This window comes from Phocoena phocoena, chromosome 3, assembly GCF_963924675.1.
Source record: "Phocoena phocoena chromosome 3, mPhoPho1.1, whole genome shotgun sequence".
Taxonomy (NCBI): domain Eukaryota; kingdom Metazoa; phylum Chordata; class Mammalia; order Artiodactyla; family Phocoenidae; genus Phocoena; species Phocoena phocoena.
Genome location: NC_089221.1, coordinates 25,458,021 through 25,484,241, shown reverse-complemented (window position 1 = coordinate 25,484,241; position 26,221 = coordinate 25,458,021). Strand labels below are relative to the sequence as shown.

Sequence of the window (26,221 nt, the reverse complement as noted above, 5' to 3'; positions counted from 1 at the left end):
GGTATTTTCTGATTTCCTCATTGACCTTATTCATTCCTCATTGGTTTTTTAGTAACATATTGTTTAGTCTCCACATGTTTGTGTTTTTCCTTTCATTCTTCTTGTAATTGTTTTCTAGTTTCATTCCCTTGTGCTCAGAAAAGATGCTTGATATAATTTCTGTCCTCTTAAATTTGTTAAGATTTGTTTTGTGGTCTTGCATGAGATCTATCTTGGACACCATCACACATGTATTTGAAAAGAATGTGTATTCTGCTGGGGTTTTTGTTGATGGTATGTGCTACAGATATCTATTTAGTCCAACTGATCTAACGTGTCATTTAGGGTTGCTCTTTCCTTATTGCCTTTTTGTCTTGATGATCTGTCCATTGAAGTAAGTGAGGTGTTAAATTGCAACTATTATTGTATTATTGTCAGTTTCTCTATTTATGTCTGTTAACATTTGTTTTATATATTTAGATTGTAATTTATTAGGTGCATATATCTTTACAGATGTTATATCCTATTCTTTATTGATCCCTTTATCATTATATAATGTTGTTCTTCATCTTTTATTATAGTCTTTGTTTTAAAGTTTACTTTTTCTGATATAGGTATTACTATCCCAGGTTTTTTTTTTGTTATTTCTATATGTATGGAATATCTTTTTTCATCCCCTCAGCATATAGATGGGTCTTATTTTTTTTATCTGATTAGCTTCCCTATGTCTTTTGATTGGAGCATTTAGTTCACTGACATTTAAAGTGATTATTGTTAGGAATGTACAGATTATTAATACATAGTGCCTCTTTGTTACTTGTTTTCTGGTTGTTGTGGTAGTTCTTCTCTGTTCTTTTCTTCTTCTTCTGTTCTGTTCCTTTACAGTTTGATATTTTTCAAGTGTTATTTTTGTGCTCTTCTCTCTCTAGTTTTTGTGTATCTGTCGTAGGTTTTTGATTTGTGGTTCCCATGGGGTTGATATATGTTGACCTATAACTATATATACACTTGTTCTAAACCGATAGTCTTTTACTTTCAAACGCAATCTAAAATATCTGCATTTTTACTCCCCTTCCCCACATTTTGTGTTTTTGATGTCATATTTTGCATCTTCATGTCGATTCCTTAACTGTTTATTTTAGTTACAGTTGATTTTACGATTTTTTTAAAATCTTCACAGTAGCTTATTTAAGTGGTGAGCCGCAGTTTTTACTATATATTGGCCTTTATCAGTAGGATTTTTCCCTTCCTATATTTTCTTATTTCTTTTTGTAGCCTTTCCTTTTCCACTTAAAGAAGACCCTTTAATACTTTTAAGGTTAGTTTATTATTGATGAACTCTGTCAGTTTTTGCTTTTCTGAGAAGCTCTTTTTCTCTCCTTCAATTCTGAATGATAGCCTTGTTGAGTAGAGCATTCTAAGTTGTAGGTTTTTTCCTTTCAGCACTTTAAATATATCATGCCACTTTCTTCTGGCCTGCAAAGTTTCTGCTGAACAATCAGCTGATAGCCTTATGGGGGGGTCCCTTGTTTGTGACTCTGTTTTTCTCTTGCTTGTTTTCTCTCTCTTTTTTTTTTTTTGTGATATGCGGGCCTCTCACTGTTGTGGCCTCTCCTGCCATGGAGCACAGGCTCCGGACACACAGACTCAGCGGCCATGGCTCACGGGCCCAGCGACTCCGCGGCATGTGGGATCTTCCTGGACTGGGGCACGAACCTGTGTCCCCTGCATCGGCAGGCGGACTCTCAACTACTGTGCCACCAGGGAAGCCCTGTTTTCTCTCTTTACCTTTAACTTTTTCCATTTTAATTATGATATGTCTTGGTGTGGGTTTCTTTGGGTTCATCTTGTTTGGGACTTTGTGATTTCTGTACTTAGGTATCTGTTTCCTTTTCATGTTAGGGAAGTTCTCAGCCATAATTTCATCAAATATATTTTCTACCCCTTTCTCTCTTTTCCTTCTGAGACTCATATAATGCAAATGTTAGTAGGCTTGATGTTGTCCCAGAGACCCCTTCAACTGTTCTATTTAATTTTTTTTCTTTTTATTGTTCAAATTGGATGAATTTGATTATTCTATCTTCCAGATTGCATATGTGTTCTTCTGTATCACATAATCTGCTGTTAATTCCTTCTAATGTATTTTTCATTTCACACAGGCATGGGAGCTCCAGAGACAGTACTCTCTGCCCTGGAGCTAGCCTTGCTCTCTCCTGAGTGTGTACCCCAAAGTGAGTGCTGGCTGATGTATGAGCCTTGATTCAGGCTGGGTCAGACCCAGAGGGGTTAGTGCCACACTACTGAGCTGGACCCACCCCCTCCCAAGTGTGCACAAGTGTGCCTCAGGGATGGCAATCTCTGTCCTGGGGCTAGCTTCACTCCCTTCTGAGTGCCTGCAGGGATGCATGCTGGCTGTGGAGGTCTCCTCCCTGGAGCTAGTCTTGCTTCCTCCTGAGTGGGGGAACCAAAGTATGTGCTGATAATGGCTGCCTCCATCCCAGGCAGAGGCAGGGCCAGGTCTGAGCCAGCTCTGTTTCCTCCAAGTGTGCATACTTTTGTTGGTACTGGCAGCCTCTGCCTTAGTGACGAGCAACACTGCAGTAAGAGGGGCTGGAGCAGGAGCCCAATGTGGGCTGGGGGGCTGTGCTGGGGTAGTCCTGGCAAGCTGGCCAGAGCCCCAGTTTTCAATCTGCTGTTCTGCCCTGTGACTGGGAGCCAGCAAGTCTGTGTGCAAGCTCTTCATGAGCAGACTCTTGGTTTCTTACTGGCCTCCAGTAAGTCCCGTTTGTTTTCAAACAGCTAAGGTGGCTCATCTTCCCGATGTCAGCCCCAAGGCCTGGGGTGCCTGATATATGGCTTGAACCCCTGCTCCCCAGGGAAGATCCTTGAGCCTGTGATATCCCCCTCCTCTTCTGAGTCCCACACTAGTGGTGTGGGTACCAATCGGATCGTTTTTCCTTCCTTCCTACCAGACTCTGTTTGGCTCTTTTTTTACAGTCTTGGTTGTAGAAGAGCTGTTCTGCTAGTCCTCAGGTGGATTCCAGCAAGAGTCGCCCTATATGTAGCTGTAGTTTTGATGCGTTCATGAGGGGAGGTGAGCCCAGTGTCCTCCTACTCTGCCATCTTGACCTCTCCCTGTTGAGAAGTGTCTAAGCTTTTCGGCAATGCAAACAATTTTTCTTTAACCTCCAAATTGTTTTGTTTCGTTTTTTTTTTATAGTTTGGTGATGGAATTCTACATAAATCTGGGATTTCAAGATAGTAGATTGAATTTTAAATAGTTTGACATTTGACAATGTAATATAGAAATGATTGCAGCAACATGGATGGACCTAGAGATTGTCAGACTGAGTGAAGTAAGTCAGACAGAGAAAGACAAATATCACATGATATTGCTTAAATGTGGAATCTAAAAAAATGGTACAAATGAACTTTTTTACAGAATAGAAATAGAGTCACAGATGTAGTAAACAAACTTATGATTACCGGGGGGAAAGTGGGGCGGGGGGAAGGGTGGGGAGGGATAAATAGGGAGATTGGGATTGACATATACACACTACTATATAAAAAATAGATAACTAATAAGGACCTTCTGTATAGCACAGGGAACTTTTCTCAATACTCTGTAATGGGAAAAGAATCTAAAAAAGAGTAGATATATGTATATGTATAACTGATTGACTTTGCTGTCAAATCAACTATAATCAATATACTCCAATAAAAATTTTTTTTATGTAGAAATTATATATATATATATATATATATATATATATATATATATATATATATATATATATATATATAATCTGTTTTGATCCTGGACGTATTTACTCTCAGATCAATTCTTTTTTTTTTTTTTTCCTCAGAAATGAAAATCATGGGAGGATTGCCCCAGCAGGAGGTATTTCCCCTGTGTCAGCTGCCTTCTGGCCAGGGTTAGCCAATGAGAGTTACAGGTTGGCAACTGGAAGGCCCCAGAAGGAAGAATCTAGATTATTTCTCCCCTTTGCTCTCTGCTTCAGGCAGCTTCTCTAGCATTAGCTGTATCTCCTTCATTGGTCCAGCTCCTGCTAGAAAGGTCCACCTTGGCCCCAGACTCCTTGTAATCTAGGGCCCTGGGCCCAAATAATATCATCTACTCCTTTGTATTATCTCTTGAGCCTGTGGGTAGAAGTGGGTTCATGCTTTTGCTAATCTTAGTGTTGCTTCCTCTCCCCTATTTGGTCGTTTCAGCTCTTCTATCATATGTATGACCAATTCCCTGCGTTAAATTTTATCAGTTTCATATTCTTAGTGGTTTCAGTTTCCTGGATGAACATTGGCCGATACGTTATTTATAATACATTTTAAAGAATAGTAATGTATAACCCCAAATCATTATTACAGTTTGGAAGATTCCTGATAGGTCAGCACTTGGGACATCTGCATTAGTTTAGCTTAGATAATATAAAGCCAAAAAAATCCATACAATTGGGGAATTCATCAAGATTCTTTTATAACAGATCATTTTTTTTCTCCAATACTGTAAAGCACTGAAACTATTTCTATACTGGGAATTAACTGCTGCTGGTGGTGGTGGTATCAGCGTTTTATGTGTTTATGTGCATGTATGTGCCTGTGTGTGTGTAAACACGTTCAGGGAACATTTGTTTAGTCTGCTTTAATGCTATTACAGCTAACATTTGTGTGTGTTTGTTTTCTTATCTCAGCTCTGGTAAATCCATGAAAAACAGATGAAAGCCAAATCTTTCATTATTTCTAAATCCCTGATTATGCCATGTTTCTCCTAAAATGTGTCCCGAAAGAGTGAGAGAAGCATCTGTAACTACATACAGGTTATGTCGTAGTCCCCTTAGTAACATTTTGTCCATATGGAGCTTAATTCTGTAAACTACCTATAACTAGGTATAAAATTCAGACAGAAAATAGCAATTTATCACAAATGTCCAACTGGTTTCTTCTTCTTAGTGGTTATTCCCTAATCTGAAATCCAGCCCATTCAACTGCCCACTTACATTTTTGAACTGTAAAATCAATAATAAATAGCAAGAACATTCCCCTAAGAGATTAGCCATGCATTCCAACTGGAAAGAACAAGTGAAGGGCACTGCCATAGAACTGTGTGCTTGGAATTCAGTGTAGGATATAAAATATGGAAAAATGGGAATGCTCCTTTAATCAAGTTAATAATGCAATGTAAGATTGTTTAAAATTCCACCTAAATCCAGAAATGCTCTTTAAAAGCAAATATTTAGAGAAATAAGTGGGGTTTTTTTTTGTTTTTTTCAGTACGCGGGCCTCTCACTGTTGTGGCCTCTCCCGTTGCGGAGCACAGACTCCGGACGCGCAGGCTCAGCGGCCATGGCTCATGGGCCCAGCTGCTCCACGGCATGTGGGATCTTCCCGGACCGGGGCACAAACCCGTGCCCCCTGCATCTGCAGGTGGACTCTCAACCACTGCGCCACCAGGGAAGCCCAGAAATAAGTTTTTAATTAGTATAATCTCAGAAATAATTTTTGTATATTTTACTGACTTATTGATCTTCCTTTAATATAATTGAAACTGATCAGTTTAAAGTACATATTTTGAGCCCTCTTCAAACTAAAGGCTTGAAATCTGCCTTAGAATGTTGATATATTGCTCTCTGAGAAAGTGCATTAGTAATTCCAAATGCATATCCAACAGAACTGTGCTATGTAGAAATATTTCAACCCAAGATACTCAATTTCCTATCTGGCTTAATTATTTTTGTATATATGTGTGTGTGCATGTATGCATATATATGCACACACACATATACATGTTTGAGAGTATGTGTATTTATATATTGTACATACCTATATATACAAGTATACATGTATATTATATATAATATATAAACTTAAACACATGTAAAATAACATACATACATGCACACACATGTACAATTTAGCATGAATTGTTAAATGATAGGGTATCATCTTCCACTCATGTCCTTATATCCATAGTTTATTTTTTCTCCATAAGTGTATTAATAGGAAAATGACCTAAAAAATCCATTATTAAAGAAATGTTTCCTATGATTCTATTCTTTACAATAGTGTACATAGTAAAATATAATAAAGCCCTTTGGCTCTCAAGGGCTTGCAAATTGTGAATTAGTAAACATAAGTATATTTTAAAAATGCAAAACTGTAGGAAATCATAGTAAGTACCAATGCTATTTCACTGAATTCTTACCATCACTTTAGGAAGTAGTTATTACTAATTTTACTTTAGAGATAGGAAACTCATCCAGAAATTAATTTAACCAAGATCACCTGGCTAGTATGTAGCTTACTGGAAATTTGAACTTAAATATGAGCAATGCTAAAGCCCTTAATTTTTTCATTATATAATGCTGATTTCCCTAATAAAAATTGATACAGGGCTTCCCTGGTGGTGCAGTGGTTGAGCGTCCGCCTGCCGATGCAGGGGACGTGGGTTCGTGCCCCGGTCCGGGAGGATCCCACGTGCCGCGGAGCGGCTGGGCTCGTGAGCCATGGCCGCTGAGCCTGCGCGACCGGAGCCTGTGCTCTGCAACGGGAGAGGCCACAACGGTGAGAGGCCCGCGTACAGAAAAAAAAAAAAAATCGATACAATAAAATTAAATATTTTGGAAGACAGCTTGTAATTAAAGGATAATTGAAATTGTACAATAGAAAATAAATTATTCATATCTGGAATGGTTTGTGAAATTTTCATAAAAGAGGAAAAATTTGATTATGTCTTAAAAACTAGGGTAGACCATGAAGAAAAGAGCAGTCTTAACATGCAAAATTTGGAAAGTAGGAAGGCACAAGCTATGTATAAGGGAGGCAAGAAAAGAAAAAAATTAAGCTAGAATGTAAGATCCAAGAGGGTCAGAGTTTGAAGATGTTGTTGAGCATGTTGATTACAGCCAAATTCGGAGGGACTTATATTCCACTTCATGAAGTTTGAATATTTTGGTACATAGAAAACACTCAATAGTTGTGTTTTTTGATTGAATTAATTAATTAATCCTATAAGCAATAGAGAGTGTTGATGATTTTTATTGTAGAAGCATGGTATGATGACAGTATTGATTCATAATCATTATTCTGATGGCATTATTCAGCATGGGCAAAACTGTAAGTTGAGGGACTTCTACGTATGAAATAATGGCAGAAGAATGTAAAAGAATGGATGGATAAATGACACACTGAGAGGTTACATCAGGAAGTCAATATTTTGAGTTTCTGAAATGGAATAGTTTATTAAATACTATTTTAAAAACATGTATTGAACATCCACTAGGTGCCATGTAAACAAAAGGGGACAGAGTTACAGCCTGTAACAGTCTGTAATTATGTGAAACTATGAGAACTATGTGAAAAAGATACAGGAGTATAAGAAACAGAGTGTTTAACTATGAGATTAAGAGTAATAGATAAATCATAAGGGACATCTGGATTTAATAGAATTCACCTTTAATGAATATTGAACTTGTTCAAAGGATGCATATTGCAAAGTAGGAAACATCTGCTTTCTAGAGAATACACAGTTTTCTAGTAATAAGATCATTGCATTAAGATGAAAACACTGATAAAGCAATGCTATTATATATTTGGGCATATGTGTGAGTGTGATTATTTCTAGATATCGTGAAATGCAGTTTGTTAACCACTTCTCAATTTTTTGAGCATAATTTGTTTTATTTTCAATTGCTGTAACAGAATCTATAAAAAATCCTAATCTATTTAGGAATATATTTTGTATATATTAATATTTATATACTTATTTCTAATATTTATATAATATATTCTATAAACATGCATAATTTGCATAAATTATATTAATAGCTTTGAAAATAATTGAATAATGTTAGTATAGCTTACATTTATATGAATTGGAATTTTTGAGTTATGATGCTTTGGAATGTGTACTTTCTTTAAAATTTATTTTTAATAACATTTTTATTTTATGTATTTATTAATTTTTTTTGGCCACACCACACAGCTTATGGATATTAGTTCCCCAGCCAGGGATAGAACCCAGGCCCCAGCAGTGAAAGCACCGTGTCCTAACCACTGGACCACCAGGGAATTTCCTTGGAATGTGTACTTTATACAAATGTTGTTCTTACACATAGATTATAGATGCTTTATATAGTATATAGTGTACACAATAAAATAAATTTTATCTATTGCATATTAGGTCTGTTCACACCTGGGAGAAGGAGATGTCATTAGAAGAGTAAAAATGTGAATTATTTTGAGATATTTCAACTTAGAATTCCATTCAATGAACATTTAATGAATTCAAGTAACAAGTTAAAGTATGGTTGTAATTATTTGAATTAATCTATAACCTCTCTTCAGTTAAAAAGTCTATGATTCTTCATAGTTGTTTCTAGATTGCTAACTTTCTAGAAAAATAAACTCCAAGACTAAAAATGTCATCAACCTAACACTGTAAAAAAAACACATTTCAAATGTAGTAACATGGCACGTTTCATTCAAACGTAGTGCCAGATATAATTAAGAACATTTATCCTTTCAGGGAATGGAAGTAGCAAAACTTTCTCTTTTCTAGAAGCGCCCCTTTTTTCTTGTGTACAAACAGACTGAACACCCAATGAAGTACTTTGTGCGATTCTCAAGTGTTAATGCTCCCTATCTCTAGCTCTAAATTTCTGAACTGAATTATGAATGTGACATGCTGATTTTTAGATGATTCCGGTTAGTTAATAAAGAATTTTACATATCAACTTTTCTGCTTGCTATTGAGAGAACTTAGAATTCCCAGCAAGATTCTCCATTCTCACTCCATAATCCAAGGCTCTTAACCAAGTTGAGAGAAATGTGTGAAGAACAACAAAATCTGACCTAGAAGTTTTTTTATGCTTTGCTTGTAGAAGTGGCTAAAGTTTCCTCCCTATTTCATTGTTTAAATTAATAATTAAAGAAAACAAAATGCTGGAATATTTGAAGGATTGACAAGGGAGCCACTGGTTGTGAAGATGACAGTGGCAATCCTGCCATGTTGGTTGCTATGAACCACATTTGTTCTTTTAAGGTGATGTCATATTCCTTTATATTTTATTCAGAGTGCTTGAACACTGGCCATTTTTGCTTTATACAATCTGAGGAAAGCAATTTGCTATCAATGAATATAGCATGAAGATAATTAAAGGATGCCTATGATTAATAAATAAGGCCGTGAAACTAATCATTTTTATTTATCAAGATATTTCTGAAAGTACAATATAAAGCTATTATAGGAAGTGTTCATATAAAAAGTAAGCCTCTTTACTTCAATTTTTGGAAAAAGCCTTTTCATGAAGTGCCCCACTAGAAATTGCATGGGTAGAATAAAAAGTAACACAAAAAAGTAACATTTGAGTGCAAAATTAGTAAGGCCAACTGGAGCAAAATAATATCCCCCAAATATGTGATTTCTCTTTTGGGAAAGATTCTTATTTTTGCACCTTAATAATGTTTTATCTTCAGAGTATGTGGAAAGTTTTACTTCCATTATTAAAGTAACATAGTTTCAAGCATGGATCCCAGACTCCAAGGTTGCCTAAAAGTTAGTAGTAACAAATGAGAGGTACTAGTAAAGACATGAACTTTTTTTTCTCATATAGGCTAATGAATTTGATCCATGGACTATTCACAATCAGGATTTTGAAAGATAAAATTTGAATTGTTTCATTCTTTAATCAAACATTTATTTATCACATAATAAGGGTTTCTTATTACCTATATTGGAAATGGCAGGCACAGTGCTACTTGGTAGGAATTCAAAACATTTGGAGATGATCCTCAGACATTGTTTGAAGGGTACAATAAAAGTTCAAAATCCTGTTTGATTAAACATTCTCATAAATTAGGTAAAATGGATTATGCTAGTAGACTTCAAAGAGTGAAGACAGAGAAAACCACGTATTTTACTACAAAAAAAAGTTTTAGCTGAGCTAAATCATATGACCATATTACAGCAAACCTATCACAAGCTTTACGTTCTCAGTGAAGATGATTGTTAGATTTTTTCCAAGTTTTTGTTAGATTTTTTTCCAAGCTTTATTGTTTTATGCTAAATTTGGTATCTTAGTGACAGCATTGATGGACTGCCCGCCTGTGTGTACTTCTAAAATGGGCTGCAGCTGCTTCCCAGACTAACATCTTGGCTTAGTTTCCACATTTTTCTACTTGAACATGAAACATTACTGGAGTCCCAAATACTGGCTATTAATTGCCTCCCCTAAAATGTGGGGCAATTCTAAAATTCTGAATGGATTGCTTTTAAATTCTTTCACCCACTTCCTGGTTAGTTATTGCTCCTTTTGTATAATTAAACCTTTTTTTTTTTTCCAAATACTTTTTAGAAAAGCCAAGTCTCTTCCAACTTAAGTACTCCCATACTATGGTACTTAGTATATAGCATTTCCATTTCCAAATGTTGGCGGTATAGTAGAAGGAAATATGTGTTTTTAGAGTGATTAAGGCTACACATATTTGTGTGATTTTTAAAATTTTTATATGGACTTTTCATAAACCATATCTTCCTGTTTGCATGAAACTTGCCATCTAGAAGTGTAAGATAGGTTGGAAGAAGGGGCTGAAGCATACGTTGCTACTCTGAGATCTGAGAAAGCTCAGACAACTTTGACTTATAATTATAAAGGCCTTCATCAGTGTTTTAAAGGGGACCCCAGAGCTGATTATTACAAAGGCCATGTGTGTATCATTTCAAACCAGTTATTAGATCAATGTTTTAAAAAAAAATCACTGGTTTAAGAGTAACCCATTTTCCTACAATAAAATAAATATACAATATTTAATATTTACTCCTATATTAAGATATTCAGAAACTGATTTCTAGGTTATAGGAGCTGAAATGGACAAAGAAAATGTGAATTTCCCAGATCATTACAAAAGCATGCTTGAGGGTAAATGAAAACCAGTGACGTTAACTCTGTCTGGCGGTAACTTTGAACGCCTTAGAAAAAGGTGTCAGAAATTGTTGAAAATAGGACAGATTTTTAAAGGCACAATTAATTCTGCAATGAAACATTTTTCTCTTATTTGAAAGTCTCATAGAAAATGCAAAGAAAATTATTTGGCATGTTCATTCTGGAAATTCAACATTGAGATTAACATTCAAAAATCAATCAGTGTAATTTCCCAGGATTAAGTTAACAGGATTAAGGAGAAAAATATATGGTCATTAAAATAGATGCAGAAAAGGTATTTGATAAAGTCCAACACCTTTTCATGATAAAAACTCTTAGCAGTTAGGAATAGAAGGGAACTTCCTCAATTTCATAAAAGATATCAACAAAACCTCTAGCAAGCATCCTATTTAGTGGTTAAATATTGAAAGCTGCCCTTTGAGACAAATGAGATAAGAATGCCACTAACACCACCTCTATTCATCATTTTTCTGGGGATCTTGGTCAGTGAAATGGGGTTAAATAAATAAAGAGGAAAAGTATTGGAAGAGAAGAAAAAAATTGTCATTATTTGCATATGATATAATTTAGAAAAACTAGTAAAATTAATCGATAAATTCAGCAATGTTTCTGTATACAATATTAACATAAACATTAGATTTATTTCTAAATATAAGAAAAATTTGGAACATAAAAACTATATACTTATAACTTTTAGAATAGCTTTAAAATACATTATATACCAGGAATAAATTTGACACAACATATGTAAACTCTCTACAAACAAAACTGCTAGACATGAGAGAAATTAGAGAAGACTTAATAAATGGAGAGAGGTACCATATCCATGGTTTGTAAGATTCAATATTGTAATAATATCAAATATACCCTAATAGATCTATACATTTAATGGAATTCCAATCAAAATATTTTGGTGGAAACTGACAAGCTGAAGCTAAATTATATATGGAAAAGCAAAAGACTAGAATAGAAATGACAATCTTGAAAAATAATAAAGTGGGGAATCTGACATTTTCAAATATCTAGACTTATAAAACTCTAGTAATTCAGGAATTATTCAGAATTTAATGAAGTAAGAATAGATAAATAAAGCAACACACAGAACCTCATTATAGTTACTTGAATTATGATAAAGTTCCCCTTCCGTGCAATAGGAAAAAAGATGTTGTTTGCAGTGAATGGTTCTAGGTCAACTGGACATCATATGGGAAATAAAAGTTAAAATTGAAGCTTACTTCAAATGATTAAAAAAGAAATCATGTCTCCGTGAACTGTAGATCTAAATGCAAAGGTAAAACTATGCGTCTTCTGAAAAATAACAAAGGAGAATGTCTGTGGTTTGAGAGTTGATAAATGCTTCTTGAGTTGGCTACAAAAACCCTTTGCTATAAAAGTAAGACTTCTAAAGTGGACTTTATTAAAATTGATTCCTTCTGTTCATTAAGTCACCAGTAAGAAAGAGAAAAGACAAACCACAGAGTGGAAGAACATGTTGGTAATACTGAAAAAGGACTCATATCAGGAGTATGCAGAGAGTTTCTTAAAATCATTAAGGAAAATACAGACAACTCAGTCTAAAAGTAATGGGCAAAATTATTGAAGAGGCATTTCGCAAAAGAAGATATTCAAATGTCCAATATGCATATACTAAATTGCTCAATATCATTTGTCATCAGAAATTCAAATTAAAACCCTAATGAGGTAATACAAAAAATGAAACCAAATGAATTAACTTAAAATGAACTTAAAAAATTTAAAAGCTGAAAATGAAAAATTCTTGATGAGGATATTGAGCAACTAGAACTCTTCCATTCAGATGGTAGTTATGTAAAACGAGCCAGCCACTTTGGAAAACTGAATAGAAATATCTACTAAAGCAGAACGTTTGGGTGCACAAATTCTATGACCAGGCAATTCTACTATGGGTGTGTACCTAACAGAAATGAAAACCTGCGTGCACTCAACGACATGTATGGGAATGTTCCTAAGAGCAGCTGAACACCTGGTATGACCAAGTCAATTGTGGCATACTCACACTAAGTGATGCCAAACAGTAATGTCAGTGGAGGCACTGCTGCTACACACAGCATAGTGGATGAATTTCACACACATAACGTGGAGCAAAAGAAGAGTCGTAAAGACTAGGCACAGTGGAGATCTATTTCCATACAGATCAAAACCAGGTAGCACAAAGAGATGGCCATAGAAGGTAGCCTCCTAGTTACCTTTTGGAAGTAAGATAGTAACTTGAGCGGACAGAAAGGAGGTTTCTGTGATGCTGGAATTGTTCCATTTATTTATCAGAGTGGTGGTTATATAGGTATGCTCACTTCCTGATCATTTATCAAGCTAAACATGTATACTTTGCTCATGTTGTAGTGTATAGAAAAGACTTCAATAAGTTAATTTTATTAAAAATATATTTGGCATTTCTATAAAGAAGATGTCACTGAATTATTTCCTTAAAATAAATTTTAAAAAAATACGTATTTCGTATCAGAGAGCTGGTATTCCTGGTTAAACATCAGGTTTGTGGCGAGGGTTATGTGAATTACTTGGTGGAGAAATAGAATCTTTAGTTTGTACAACTTAAAGCAATTTCTCTAGTGCCAGAAACAATTCTACTCCTTGTTCACAGATGCTGAAATAAAACCATAAATGGGTTAAGCAACTTACTAATCATCACAACCAGAGGAACATGAAACAGGAGACAGAATTATTAAAATCCTGCCAAGATTCTCTATTCTGTCAGAAGCTCTGTTGGCAGGTTCTTTCCTCATTTTAATTGGCATTACATTATTTTTTGAAAGTTCTGATTTTAAAGGAGACAATGGATACTAGATAATTCTCCCAAGTATGAGAGCCATGTTCCATAGATCAACCTGTAGGCATTTTGTAGTTAATAAACTGAGGATGCTTTTAGAACAGCTTATGGTTTTGAACTTCAGAAAATGGCTACGCAATATCACATTACAAGGAGCACTGCAAAAGGACCCTTCTCCCTTCAACACGGCTTGTGCTCAGTGTTCTGTGGCTGTTTTGTGCTGTGCTCTTTATGTGTTTTTAATTATTATTGTTTACGATGATGCTTTAATTGTTGATATAGCACCCTGAGCATATGGGTGGAAGCTTTGTAATAATTAAAAAATATTATTATAGTAGTTCCTGGAAAGTAAAGAAATCATCAGGGCTCCTTTGAGTTCTTATGGGAACCGATTGCACCAAGAATCAACATATTTCCTGTGGGGAAGTAGGAGGTAAGATTAAAAAGCACATCTTTCGCTGCCTCCAGTCCAGTCCCTGCTGCTCCCACTGCCTTTGTGACTAACAAGGTTTACTTATTTGCTTGGTTTTGTTTAATTTGATAACTCCCGGTGCCAGCCCTGTTTTCCCCACAGTCTCAATGGCATTTTCTAAGCCTGAGAAATACACAAAACATACACAACATGTGCATGTTATCAGTGATAACATTCCTTTTTGATGGACATTTTAACTTTATGCAATGTCTGTAACTATTATTACTATGAAAAAAATTTATTTGTTAACTTTAATGGACAAAAGAGATTTGCAAAAATTTGAGCATTTATGTGTGCTGTGATTTGTTCACTATCTTTTTTTGTTACATCATAATTTTCATTGCTATGAAAGTGATAGTAATCGAAATTTTCTTGGTGCTTTTGTTCATGCTTTTTTTGTGTGTGGATAAGAAAATAGTGGTTGTCCTAGGGGAAAGCATGATGAGTGATTATATTCCTTGAAATGCCTTCCTATGTTTTCTGCTAAAGTGCAGGCAGTATTTAATGGTTTCAAAAACTTCATTTGACCATATAGGTCAAATAATTCTTGTGTTCCTTCTGTTATGAAACAAAGGACCATGCATTAGGTATTATCATCATCTGTAGATCAAAATTCTTATTCTTAAGATTGGATTATAAAATGTCTGCAATAAAGACAAGTTCTACCTAATATTTATTGATTGATTTTATTTTTTAGAGGAAGTAGAATGTGAGGTATTCCGATTGATCAATTTTCATAGACTTCAGGAAGATGAGAGTAGGAAAGAGAATTTCATGCTTTTTAGAGATTTTATACAATAAATAATCACCTCAATTTTAACTCGAGAATCCTATGAATCAGCTAACAAATGTTGTTACTAGTCTTTGCGTGTCTGACAACTAAGAATGACTTACTTCTATTGATGACTACTTTAAAAACAAAAAAGATACCTCAAAATGGAATTTGCATATCTTAAAACATGAAAATCATCAAAAGTTTTTTATAGAAAACATTTGCAATTAATACTATAGTTCTACAATTTTATCTTGAATTTGTTTGAACGATTAAACACGAGGGGCTGTACCACCAAGATGTATTTCACAGAGAATATTTAATGTATAATTTTTAAAATTTTATATTGATTAAAGAATTTGAAAATATGCTTTTTAAAAGAATAACTTCAAAGGAGAATAGAATATACAAAAATTAATCCCCTAAATATAATTCTGCAGGTGAAATGTACAAAATGCATACGTTTCCCTGACTTGCTTCTGGGGTGAGCACAGCCATTAACTATTCACGGGAAAGATTGACTTTGCTATATCCTGACAGGAGCTAAAACACAACCCAAGGTGAGAAGATTGTGGGAGTTTCTAGAAGAGATACTAGGAAACAAATATTTTTCCTTATTTTCCTGATCGAGATAAACATTTTGCAAACTATGAGTTCACTTTTTATTTCTGAATAGAAAGAAGGGAAGAATTCTAGAGAGCTCACTGAATATCCTATTTTGTCCATTATTCAATATATTAGTTTAATGACACACATTTCAGCTGCATCTGATATTCTTTTGATGGTATACCAGGAATTCTTGAACTGTAGAAATGACTATTCCACTCTTTCCAAGTAGACTTGACGACTCCCTTTTTCTTCTGCTGTATCCCTTTTACAGTATCTATCACATGTTATGCACATTAGTTTACACATTTATCTCTCTCTCCATCAGATTGTGAATAAACTATGTCTTCATAGCCCCAGGACTTTCCCAGTGCCTCTCCACAAGTGTGTGTTCAGTTAGTGATTTGTAAATGGTTACGAGGCTGAAGAAATGCTTTAGCAAACCATACCTCATTGACCTAGAGATGTGTATATAACATCTTAGTGCCAATTTGGGAAGCTATTTTAGAGGACTGTCCAACAACTAAGTATAATCAATTACTTTGGGGTAGTTGGAATGCAACTCAGTAAGCAACCTTGTCCAAGTAATAAGTTACTGAGAGCATTTACCCAACACCAATTTCACATTACTGAACCACAATGCATTTTGGCTGTGGGTATATCAAATTAGGAGTAACTGTGCTTAGAGCCACAGAGGTTTAAAAAAATGCAGATTCTACATGAGGTTTGCAAAGGTGAACAATGACTATAAGATATACTAAGAGCTCTATGAAAATATTTATCAGCACAAATATAAGGAAATGCCAAGTTTGTTATGGATTGGTATTGGTCATAGATACTGACTATACGGTGATGCAAAAAATCCAGGAAACTTGCATGAGAAGAGCATCTTGATAAAACCAAGATAGAGACATCTACAGCTGAGAATGCAGTGCTAAGGCACTAGACTTAATATAAGAACTTTATTATACATGCACATATTTTCCACTAGAGCTCCAACTAATTATATCTTTGTTTTGGAACTTTGATTATGACATGGGGAGGTTTTTCTAAGACATTGAAGATGCAATTTTAATATTTCTCTTTCCTATAGTAAGCCAATTATTTCTTTCAAAATCTTACATGACTGCTAAAGGAACAATTCATTAGTGTAGTCGTAAGAGAGGAGTCAGAAATAATCATGCTGCTTTTTGGAGCTAGAGTTGGAGCACATCACAGTGGGCACAGGATTAATGCTGCTGTGCGCCAACCTTTAATGGGTGTTTTGGGTACATGGTGGTAGGATTGGGGCTGACTGGGCCATTTGGACATTGGCCTGTGCCTTACAGTATTGCTCTTTTGGCAGAAGCTGTCAGAGCTTCTTTGCAAGTTTGCATCTGGTCAGGGACAGAACTCTGTTTCTTGTTCTTTTATGCTTTGTCTCTCCACATCCCATTATCACACTCTGGATGAATGCTCTCTCTAGGTTCTGTGACCTGAACCCTTTACTGCCCAGTACAGAAAATGAATGTGAGAACTGAACTCAGCCCCTAACTCTCTACTGCATCCTTTAAATTCTCTTACAGTTTTCTTATAACAAATTAGGGAACATACATATACAGGATGATGGAAACAGTGGTAAAAGGGAGAAATTACACAGATCAGACAGATGAAACCCAGACCACTTCCAATTCCCTGCACTCATATATTTCTTTTCATTCTCATTTTGGATACTTTCCCTACGTTTCATTTCACTTTTGTACTTCGGCCAGCACACAAATTCAGCTGCAGATATTTTTTTCGTTTGACCTTACTAAGAATGAATCCCAAATTCCTATTCAAATGAAAGCAAAATTTCCAAATATAGGGGTTGGAGTCAGTTACGAACACACAAAGGTAGAATCAAATGAACGAAGTAAGAATAAAAAGTAGAGAGACAGGAAAAGAGGATGGAAAAAACTTGCAGAATTAATGAAACAATTTGAAAGCATATGATAAGTTCTGTTAGCATGTTCACTGTAAGTTAGGTGACATTTCTCTTCATCTTTGTTATGGCTGCACAGGCTCAGTTTACCCCAGTTATCGTGGCAAGCTGATTAAGAGTTCTGAAACCCCGTCTGTCATTAAACCGTCTCAATGTATTATTAAAACAGCAAAACAACTTTTCCTCCAGGCAAACAGAATAAAACAAACTGCAACAACTTATGCTGTGTCTATACAACACAGAGTGAAATGGAAAATTCTCATTCTCCACTTATTTTGATCAATGTGAATAATGAAATCTGAGAGCTGAAACCACATTTTTACTTTGTGGCCTGCAGGAGCCTGTGTGGTTGTCATATCTTGGTCAGATCAGAATACTGTGTCAAATATTTTTGGTTGTTTTGGCTTTGGCCCAGCTATATATTTCAGAGAGACTTCAGCTGGTTAAACTTCATTTTCTTTAGTTTTTTTTTTTTTAATTACATTGCCCCATGAAATAATATAACAAAGGAAAATTAGGTATGCTTCGATGGAAGGAATGTAAAGAAATCAGTATTATTAAGAGTATTTAGATTGATAGCCAAAAAGATGGGGAAGAATTAGAAGGAGTTTAGGAATCTATTTTCTGCAACTCCATTAATCATTCATTCATAAAACATGAATGGTACTAGGTACCTTCCAGTACTTCTGATACATATAGAAACTATAGTGCCTTCTATCAGGAAGCTTGAAATCCAAAGAGAGAGAGAGAGAGACATAAAAAGTGATTGCTTACAATATAATGGGGAGGAATAATGTATGGGTTATAAGCTACTGCGGGATGAAATGGGAATAGACGTGGGGTTCACAGAAGGTTTCCCACTGAAGTTGATAATGATCATGAATACTCACTATGTACTAAGCACTAGATTAAGCTCTTTGTGTGTATTAACTTATTTAATCTCTAGTAAAACTTTGAGAGAGGTACTGTCATTATACTCCTTTCACATATGAATAAAAATGTTCAGAGAGACCTTTTCCCCAAAGCCCCTAAGTAGACAAACAGATTTGAATCTAGGTCTGTCTGATTTTACAGCTGAGGGGTCTTAACCTCTAGGCTCTAGTTTAAACTAAGCTCTAAGGGACAACCTATGCAAATAACTTTCCACTAGGAATTGCAGTTCCAAATGTATACGTCAGGGGGTGCTCATTTGTGTACATAAAGGGTTAAGACAAAGAAGTTTACTGTAGCAATGTTTTGTCTTTTTTTTAAATATGCAATTAGCTAATTGTCCACTAATGAGAGTATATCTTTAAAAAATCTTAGGCATTTATAAAGGATGATATCGAATACTGAGAGAAAAATCAGCCTATCTGGATTAAAAACCTAACTCTGCTGTTTCCCTGCAGTGTGAACTTGGGGAAATAGCTGAACTTTTCTGTGACTGTTTTCTCATCTGTAAAATGGAGATGATAAGAGCATCTAACTCATTTGTGGGAATTAAAGGAAACAATACAAATAAACCACCAAAAGTGTCTTGCACATACTAAGTGTTCAATAAATATCGGCTAGTATTATGTAATGGACCTTCTGTATAGTTAAAAGGAACACTTATATGTACCTAAAATGGAAAGTTCCCAAAGACATATTTCTGAGCGTAAGTAAGTTGCAGACAGTTGACATAACATGATAATATTTATAAACTATATATTTTCATAGATACATATCATTTATATAAGCACATTTTAAAAAAGACACCTGACAAAGTTTTCCTCTCTGTCTCTCTCTCTCTCTCTCTCTCTCTCTCTCTCTCACACACACACACACACACAAAAACAGTCCTTCAAAGCATCAATACAGCTATCATAACTGTCTAAGTCTTTACTGATTGTGTTTACGCGTGTTGGTCAGGGGAAAAGAATGACTTGAGTGAGGGAGGAGGGAGGACTACCTGTTAAAATTACACTTTTCATTTGCTTTGACACAAGCATATACATATATAAATATGTGTATGCCTTTCTAAAATTGGAGAAAAATCAAGTTTTGTTGTTCCATTGAGAACAAAAATACATTCTGGAAAGATTTCACATGTGCTCCTGCCAAATATGGCTTTCATCCTATTTTCAAACAAATATTGATGTCTTTTGCTAGCAGGACTCTTTAAAAGAATAATGAAGTATAAATGTTTTCCTATCACTAAAATTATGTGCCCCTTTGGGGAGATATTTAGATTTTCTTAATTTCTTTGGGGTTTCTTAGCATTCATGATTTTGATGGGTATTTTTGAGTAATGGCACTGCTGTTTTTAATCCCTTCATCTCTGAGGGTACAATTGCTACCATCATTTGCTCTTTGCCCAGATGTATGTTCTCTATTTCCTTCTTTGCTATTAAAGCTGGGCCACATTCTGACTGTTCCCGCAGGAGGACATGGCCAACCTCACACTAGTGATTTTTGTGCATTCTTTCTCAAGCTATGTCAGTCATTTTGCTCATACCACTAGAGGAGTTTCAGCAAAGCTTGTGAAAAGCATAGCTTCTCTAGAAGTGTGGGAAATGATCAAGTTCTTGGAACATCAGGAGGAAGTAAGATTTCTGGGAAAAACAAAGCTCTGTTATCAACTAACTTTTAGAGGTTCAAGAAAATGGATATCTGTGTCTTGATGCTAGATCTGTCATTTTTTTGGTAAGGAGTGAAGGATTCTCTTTTCAATTATCTTCAACCTCTTTTTCAGATATTTTAAATTGTTTATTTTGGCAGAGAATGTGAACATGCATGCATATAAATATATGAATTCGTGTCATATCTATATCTATCTATCATCTGTCTGTCTAATCTAATCAATCAAGAGTGCCAAGCATAGCATTTTTTAAATGCCAGAAAAATATTCTTTTTAATTTTAAAAGTTGACAGTTTATTTTTAAAAGAAAGTAACTTATTTTCAAGAAAGTAATTCCAAACAGAAAGTATGCAGTATGTCTACAGCATTTAGGACATTGATTTATTATTTGAGAGTTATTAACTATCGGAGGTCCTAGGTAACAAAAGAAGAAAATATTCCACTTAAATATCATAGTGTAACTAATAAAATAAGTGTGCACTGATTTTGCAGTTTACAAGGCTCTTTCTCATTCCTCTTGTATTTTTATGCAAAAAATTATAAAATCAGTCAATTACTTTTTATTTTATTAGAGAAAACTGATTATCTTTTTCAAAGATAGTCAGATTTTCAAAATTACATGTCATTTTCCCCCCAGGACTCTAATATTTATGATTAATGGAGAAAAGTTTTAAAATTAAATCACTGCTTTTCTTATAGTGATAAGCTACTTTGAGCAGAAGCCTTTTAGGTTTACATAAATCTGTAAGGAACACTGGCTTTAGAACAAGAAGGTGTACCTTAATATTTTTCTATTGCTAGCTGTAGACTTTATAAGTTAGTATAACAACAATATTTTCCATTTAAAAATAACTTTTTTCAATCATAGATTTTTCAATCATCTTTTTGTAATCTATTTTAAAATAACATTTATTTTTTCTGCTTTTTTTATGTCTAACATACAAACCTAACTTTTTCCTTAGAAAATTTAGAAATTATAGAATGACATAATCCCAGAGAAAATTAGTCAGTTGGAATTCTATCACTGAGAATAAAATAAGTTAACATTTTGGTTTATATATTTCCAGATTTGTATATAGATACAGCTTTAAAATAAAGGTGCTATGCAGTAATGTTTTATAACCTGCTGCTTTAAATAATAATATAAGTATTTTCTAGATTATTAGATGTATTTTTAAATGACTTTGAAATTGTATGGTGTTTAGTGGTATGCGTGTATCAAAGTTTTTTTTGTTTTTGTTTGGTTTTGTTTTTTGTTTTAACTAACTTCCTATTCTTTTTCATTTATATTACCTACTAAGTTTGCTTATAAATTAGGCTTTCAAACTATCTTTGCTCAACACAAATATAACTTGGTATTTTTTTTGTATCTGAATTAACTGTTCATGTTTGTTACACATTTTCTTTTGGGATATTTCTTAGGCATATTTTCATGGGCTATTGATTTATAAGAACTAATTTTTTATTGAGGTTATTAGCACTGTATCTACTCTAATGTTACCAATATTTTTCTTAGTTTGTATTTTATCATTAAATTTAGTTTTTTTAATTCATAAGTTTAAAAATATATATTAAAATATATTCTTATTTTTCTTTCTGAGATAGATATATACATGCACATAAAAATATATATATATAATTAGTATTTAGAAATGCCTTTCCCAGACTAATCTGAAACTTAATTGCGCCTTCCTCCACAACTGCTACAGTTGGACTCATTCTCTTTGACATTTTGATTGTTATAAAATTTGAAGAATGTATTGGTAAAGAAGAAAGGAGAAGGTGAATTTCAACAAGTTGCATTAAGGCCTAGGTAGAATTGATGAGGCTTGAGGGAACGCAGAAAGTTTAATAGCTGGGATCATGGGGAACTAGAAGAAATGTGATTGATGTCTAGGGTGGATAAATAAATATTAGAGAATATGAGGAACTTGTCATCTGAAAAAGAGGAAATTACCTTTGTCAGAGAAAAAGCACTTTTAAATTGGAATGATCACATCACGTGACATCTTTTCAGCGAAATAGAGATACAAGAATCTTCTGAAAGCAAAGATTTGGAGCGGAGGAAGAGTGAAGTTGCACTAGACTTTCAGGTTAAGTTCAAAGGCAAGTACTTCTGTAGTGCTGCAGAAATTCTTAGCAGTGAAAGAAATATGACAGGAAGCAGGAAAAAAACAAACAAACACATAGAAAGTACAACAGTAATCCTTAATGTTATTTAATGTTGTAGTTGTTTTTATAGATTGGATAAGGACTTGATGAGAGCTATGAATCCTCCCCTCAGATAAATGCATGTTTATACTATTTTGCAAACAATTTTAGAAAGTGAGATGACTCTCTTACACTGAGTTAAGGACCTTTACTTTAGGGGACATATAAGACTTCCTCCCTAAATCTGTAGCCAGCCTGAGGGAGCCTTATATCTAGATGGAAAAATGGAATCTTCAGAAACACGATAATGTCATATTGCAGCATATGGGTTTTAATTATAAAGAATAAAGTGAGAATAAATGGAAAGGCATAGAGACATGTTCACTTTCTTTGGTTATTACTTCGTTTCTTTTTTCTACTCCTCAGGCTGCTCTTTGGGTGGGTATCTTCTCTCTTCCTTTATATCTATACTTCTAGCGGATGTGGGTATATTCCTTGATTGGCAGTTGCCTTCACCCTTGAAGGCTAAGCATGAACCTATGAACCTATGAAAATGAGAGATAAAATCATTTATCAGAGTGGCTTCTACTAAAGTACTTAAGCTGAAAGTCCAAAAATAGGTTGTTCGGTTTTCTACATGATCCCATCCGTATTGTGATGACAACAGGGTAAGCAGGTATACTGCAACCAATAAAGGAGTGTATTTGGCTCATGTATACTTCAAACCTAGCAAAGACTGCACTGAGAATTGGTAAAGAACATGACTCATAATGGGAACTCCATTTGTGATAAATCCCTTGTCTTCATAAAGGATTCAAAGGAAATTAACTCACCATACTATTTACTGAAAATGTTTGTCTGTTGTCTAAGGCTGTGTCTATCCAACTGAAAATGAGCAGAGTACATTATTTTCTGCTGTTCTAATGCCAATATTAATGTCAGTGTGGGTTTCTTCATGGTCGATTTGATAATTTCTTCGGAGATGGGCCATTTTGTAAAATAATAACAGGCAACTGGAATCAATTGCACTGTATTGACAAGGTTTATTGTTTTCTCTGAAATCATTTGAAAAGACATCCATGTGAATTTCACTCAGAAGAAAACTTTGGTTACAAAAGTCCTTATGCTCTGTGTCTCCCCCCAGAAACATTTGGACCTTTAGAAACATATTTTATGTATAATGTGAATAGGGTATTAAATATATAGGAGAGACTCAGGTAAAAATGGAAAGATTTGAAATCATAAAAGTAACAAAATAAACCCCAAACATGTGAAATGATAATCTCAAATAAGTTATAACAGAGATAATTTGGAGTATTTAGGCACTCTCTTGTCTCCAGACATTTAATGCTGAATTGTGGTGAACACTGCACTTCAACAGAAATTAAAACAGCCTGATGTGATTCCATCAAAGATGGAGATGCAGGTAAAATTAGTTATCTCCAGGCTTTATGCACAGATGAATATGGCAATAGGAAATAAAAGCTAGTACAGATAAACTGAAGGAAAGGCTGAAGCTTGCTGTGCATCTGTAGAAGTGATATATCTATTGATGCGGTACCATATGATGATTGATTAATCTTTACCAAAACAATTTAGTATTTTAATTATGTTCAATTTATAATTGAGAATGCATATTCTATAAAAAAAAATCAGTTGTAATCTCCCCTCCTCCCCCACAGACTGATTCATCCAGAGTTCTCTACATAACAATGTAGACATAATAATTTAATCATAAAGCAATTTACAAAATCACTTTTAAATTCTTGAGGACTTCAAAGAGCTAATAAAAATACAATTATAGGGCTTCCCTGGTGGCGCGGTGGTTGAGAGTCCGCCTGCCGATGCAGGGGACGCGGGTTCGTGCCCTGGTCCGGGAAGATCCCACATGCCGCGGAGCGGCTGCGCCCGTGAGCCATGGCCTCTGAGCCTGCGCATCCGGAGCCTGGGCTCCGCAGCGGGAGAGGCCACAACAGTGAGAGGCTCGCGTACCGCAAAATAAATAAATAAATTAATTAATTAATAAATAAATTAATTAATTAAATTAAATAAAATTATAGAACAAGAGAATGTAGGGGTTACAGTAATGACACAAACATAGAAAAATAAAGACATACAGTCCATGAAGATCTCTACATTACTTTTTTTACTTTTAAGTTTTGATGAAACTAAACACTAACTCATTAGCTTAATCAGCAATCCTGTTGTTATAGGGTCTGAAGGATGCTAAGTCAGGCCTGATATTGGGAGATGGGGGACTCCTCTGATGGGCAACTTTGGCTTGAAGATTCACCAACAGCCTTGCCAAGCTTTCTTAAAACTGCCACATTCTCTATTACTCGTGCACCTGACATTCCTTTCTTTTCTTTCCCCTCACAGGGGTCAGCCCTGCATACTGTCAGTTCTCCCACCCTCCTCCAGCTCCTTCCTCAGTTTCCTTCACAGATGTTTTCCCTAAAAAAAATTTGCACGTCTAATTCTGTCTAGGGGTCATCTGCTTCTCACAGTACCCAAATAACACAAGTGGTATCAGGAGTTATCCAAGAAAACAAGATAGGTATTTAGGACTGGCTTACTCATCGCCCTGTGGGTGAAGAGGAAGGACATTGTCCTGTTTGGTAGGTGGGGCAATGGTACTCCCTTGTACAAAGCAATGTTAATTGCTAAGGATTTCACTGCTGGTGGCAGGAAAATGTCTCCGTGGAGAACAAGGCTGTGATAGGGGATGAGGATTCAGGCATTTGAAAGCGTTTTGTTAACAATGCCTTTAAAGACAGTGAACTTGGCTAGTTCTTTCTAAGTTGTATTTATGCCCTGCAGAGGGATAATAGTAAGAGACTGAGGGCTGTTAACAAGCTTTGGTATCTTACAAAGAGGCCCTTATTTCCTGTAGTGAAAACACAGAGCTGTTCAACAGGCTGAAGATCTAATAGAGTTGCAGGGCTTCAGAGACATTTGAATGATCACCCAGTGTTCTGCTTTGTTATGCCAAAGCCAGGGTGCTGGCTGGGAAAACCTGGGGCCCTGAGACAGGATGGGGATATCTTGATACTAGTTCTGCATTTGTCCATGAACCTTCTGGGCTTCAGAGGTGGACTACCTTCCTGAGAACGAGCTATCACTCTTACTGAAGGCCTTGTGGCAAGCCTGGCGCTGCTCTCCCCCACCAGCAGCTGCTTGAGCAAGTAGCAGCTGGTAGTAGGCACTGTGCTCTGTCTGCTGGCCCCTCTGGTTCTGGTTAAGCAGCTGATGAGCTCAGCTGAGCTGGACATGAACTGCATGTGTCAGCTGCACAGCTGTGGAGGTGATGATGCCACCATGGTGCTGCTTGGTGGCCTTGTCTACTGGTCACCATCCTGGTGCTGGCTGGCCTGGCCATTTGCCCTGCTTGGCCACTGGCTGCCATGTTGTCAGTAGGCATTGCTCTGGCTGCCTCAGGCTCACTCTTGCTGCTGGGTTTGCTGCTGTATCAAGTGGGTGTGATTGGACACTGCCTACCCTTCTGTGTGGCTGCCTGCCCACCCCCTGCTGCCCAAGGTGACCACCACAGTGGCAATGGAAGCATCTTCAGCATCTCACGATGGTTGTCTGCTGGCCAGGGTCATGCAACCACATCCAGCCTCATATGACCTAGCCAGAGCCCTTCTTTCCATCACTTGCCTCAACATCCTGAGTGGTGTATGTGTGTGTGTGTGTGAAGAAGACGGTGAGCGTATTTGAGTAGGTGCATATCCCAGGACTGTATAGCCCTCTGGTGGGATTGCATGATATGTGATTCAGAGCCTATGGGTACCTACACATTCATACCACAGGAAGGTGAATGTATGTCTCCTTGGAACCCCAGTTTTTGTCCATGGAACTGTGAGAGTCTGCCTGTCTGCTGTACGTGGAGTCTCT

General features: G+C 35.6%; 1 pseudogene; it reads left to right on the top strand.

Annotated features, from left to right (window-relative positions):
- The first annotated feature begins 2,461 nt into the window (after positions 1-2,461).
- On the top strand, positions 2,462-25,953 carry LOC136120127 (transmembrane protein 125-like; annotated as a pseudogene).
- The last annotated feature ends 268 nt before the right edge of the window (positions 25,954-26,221 follow it).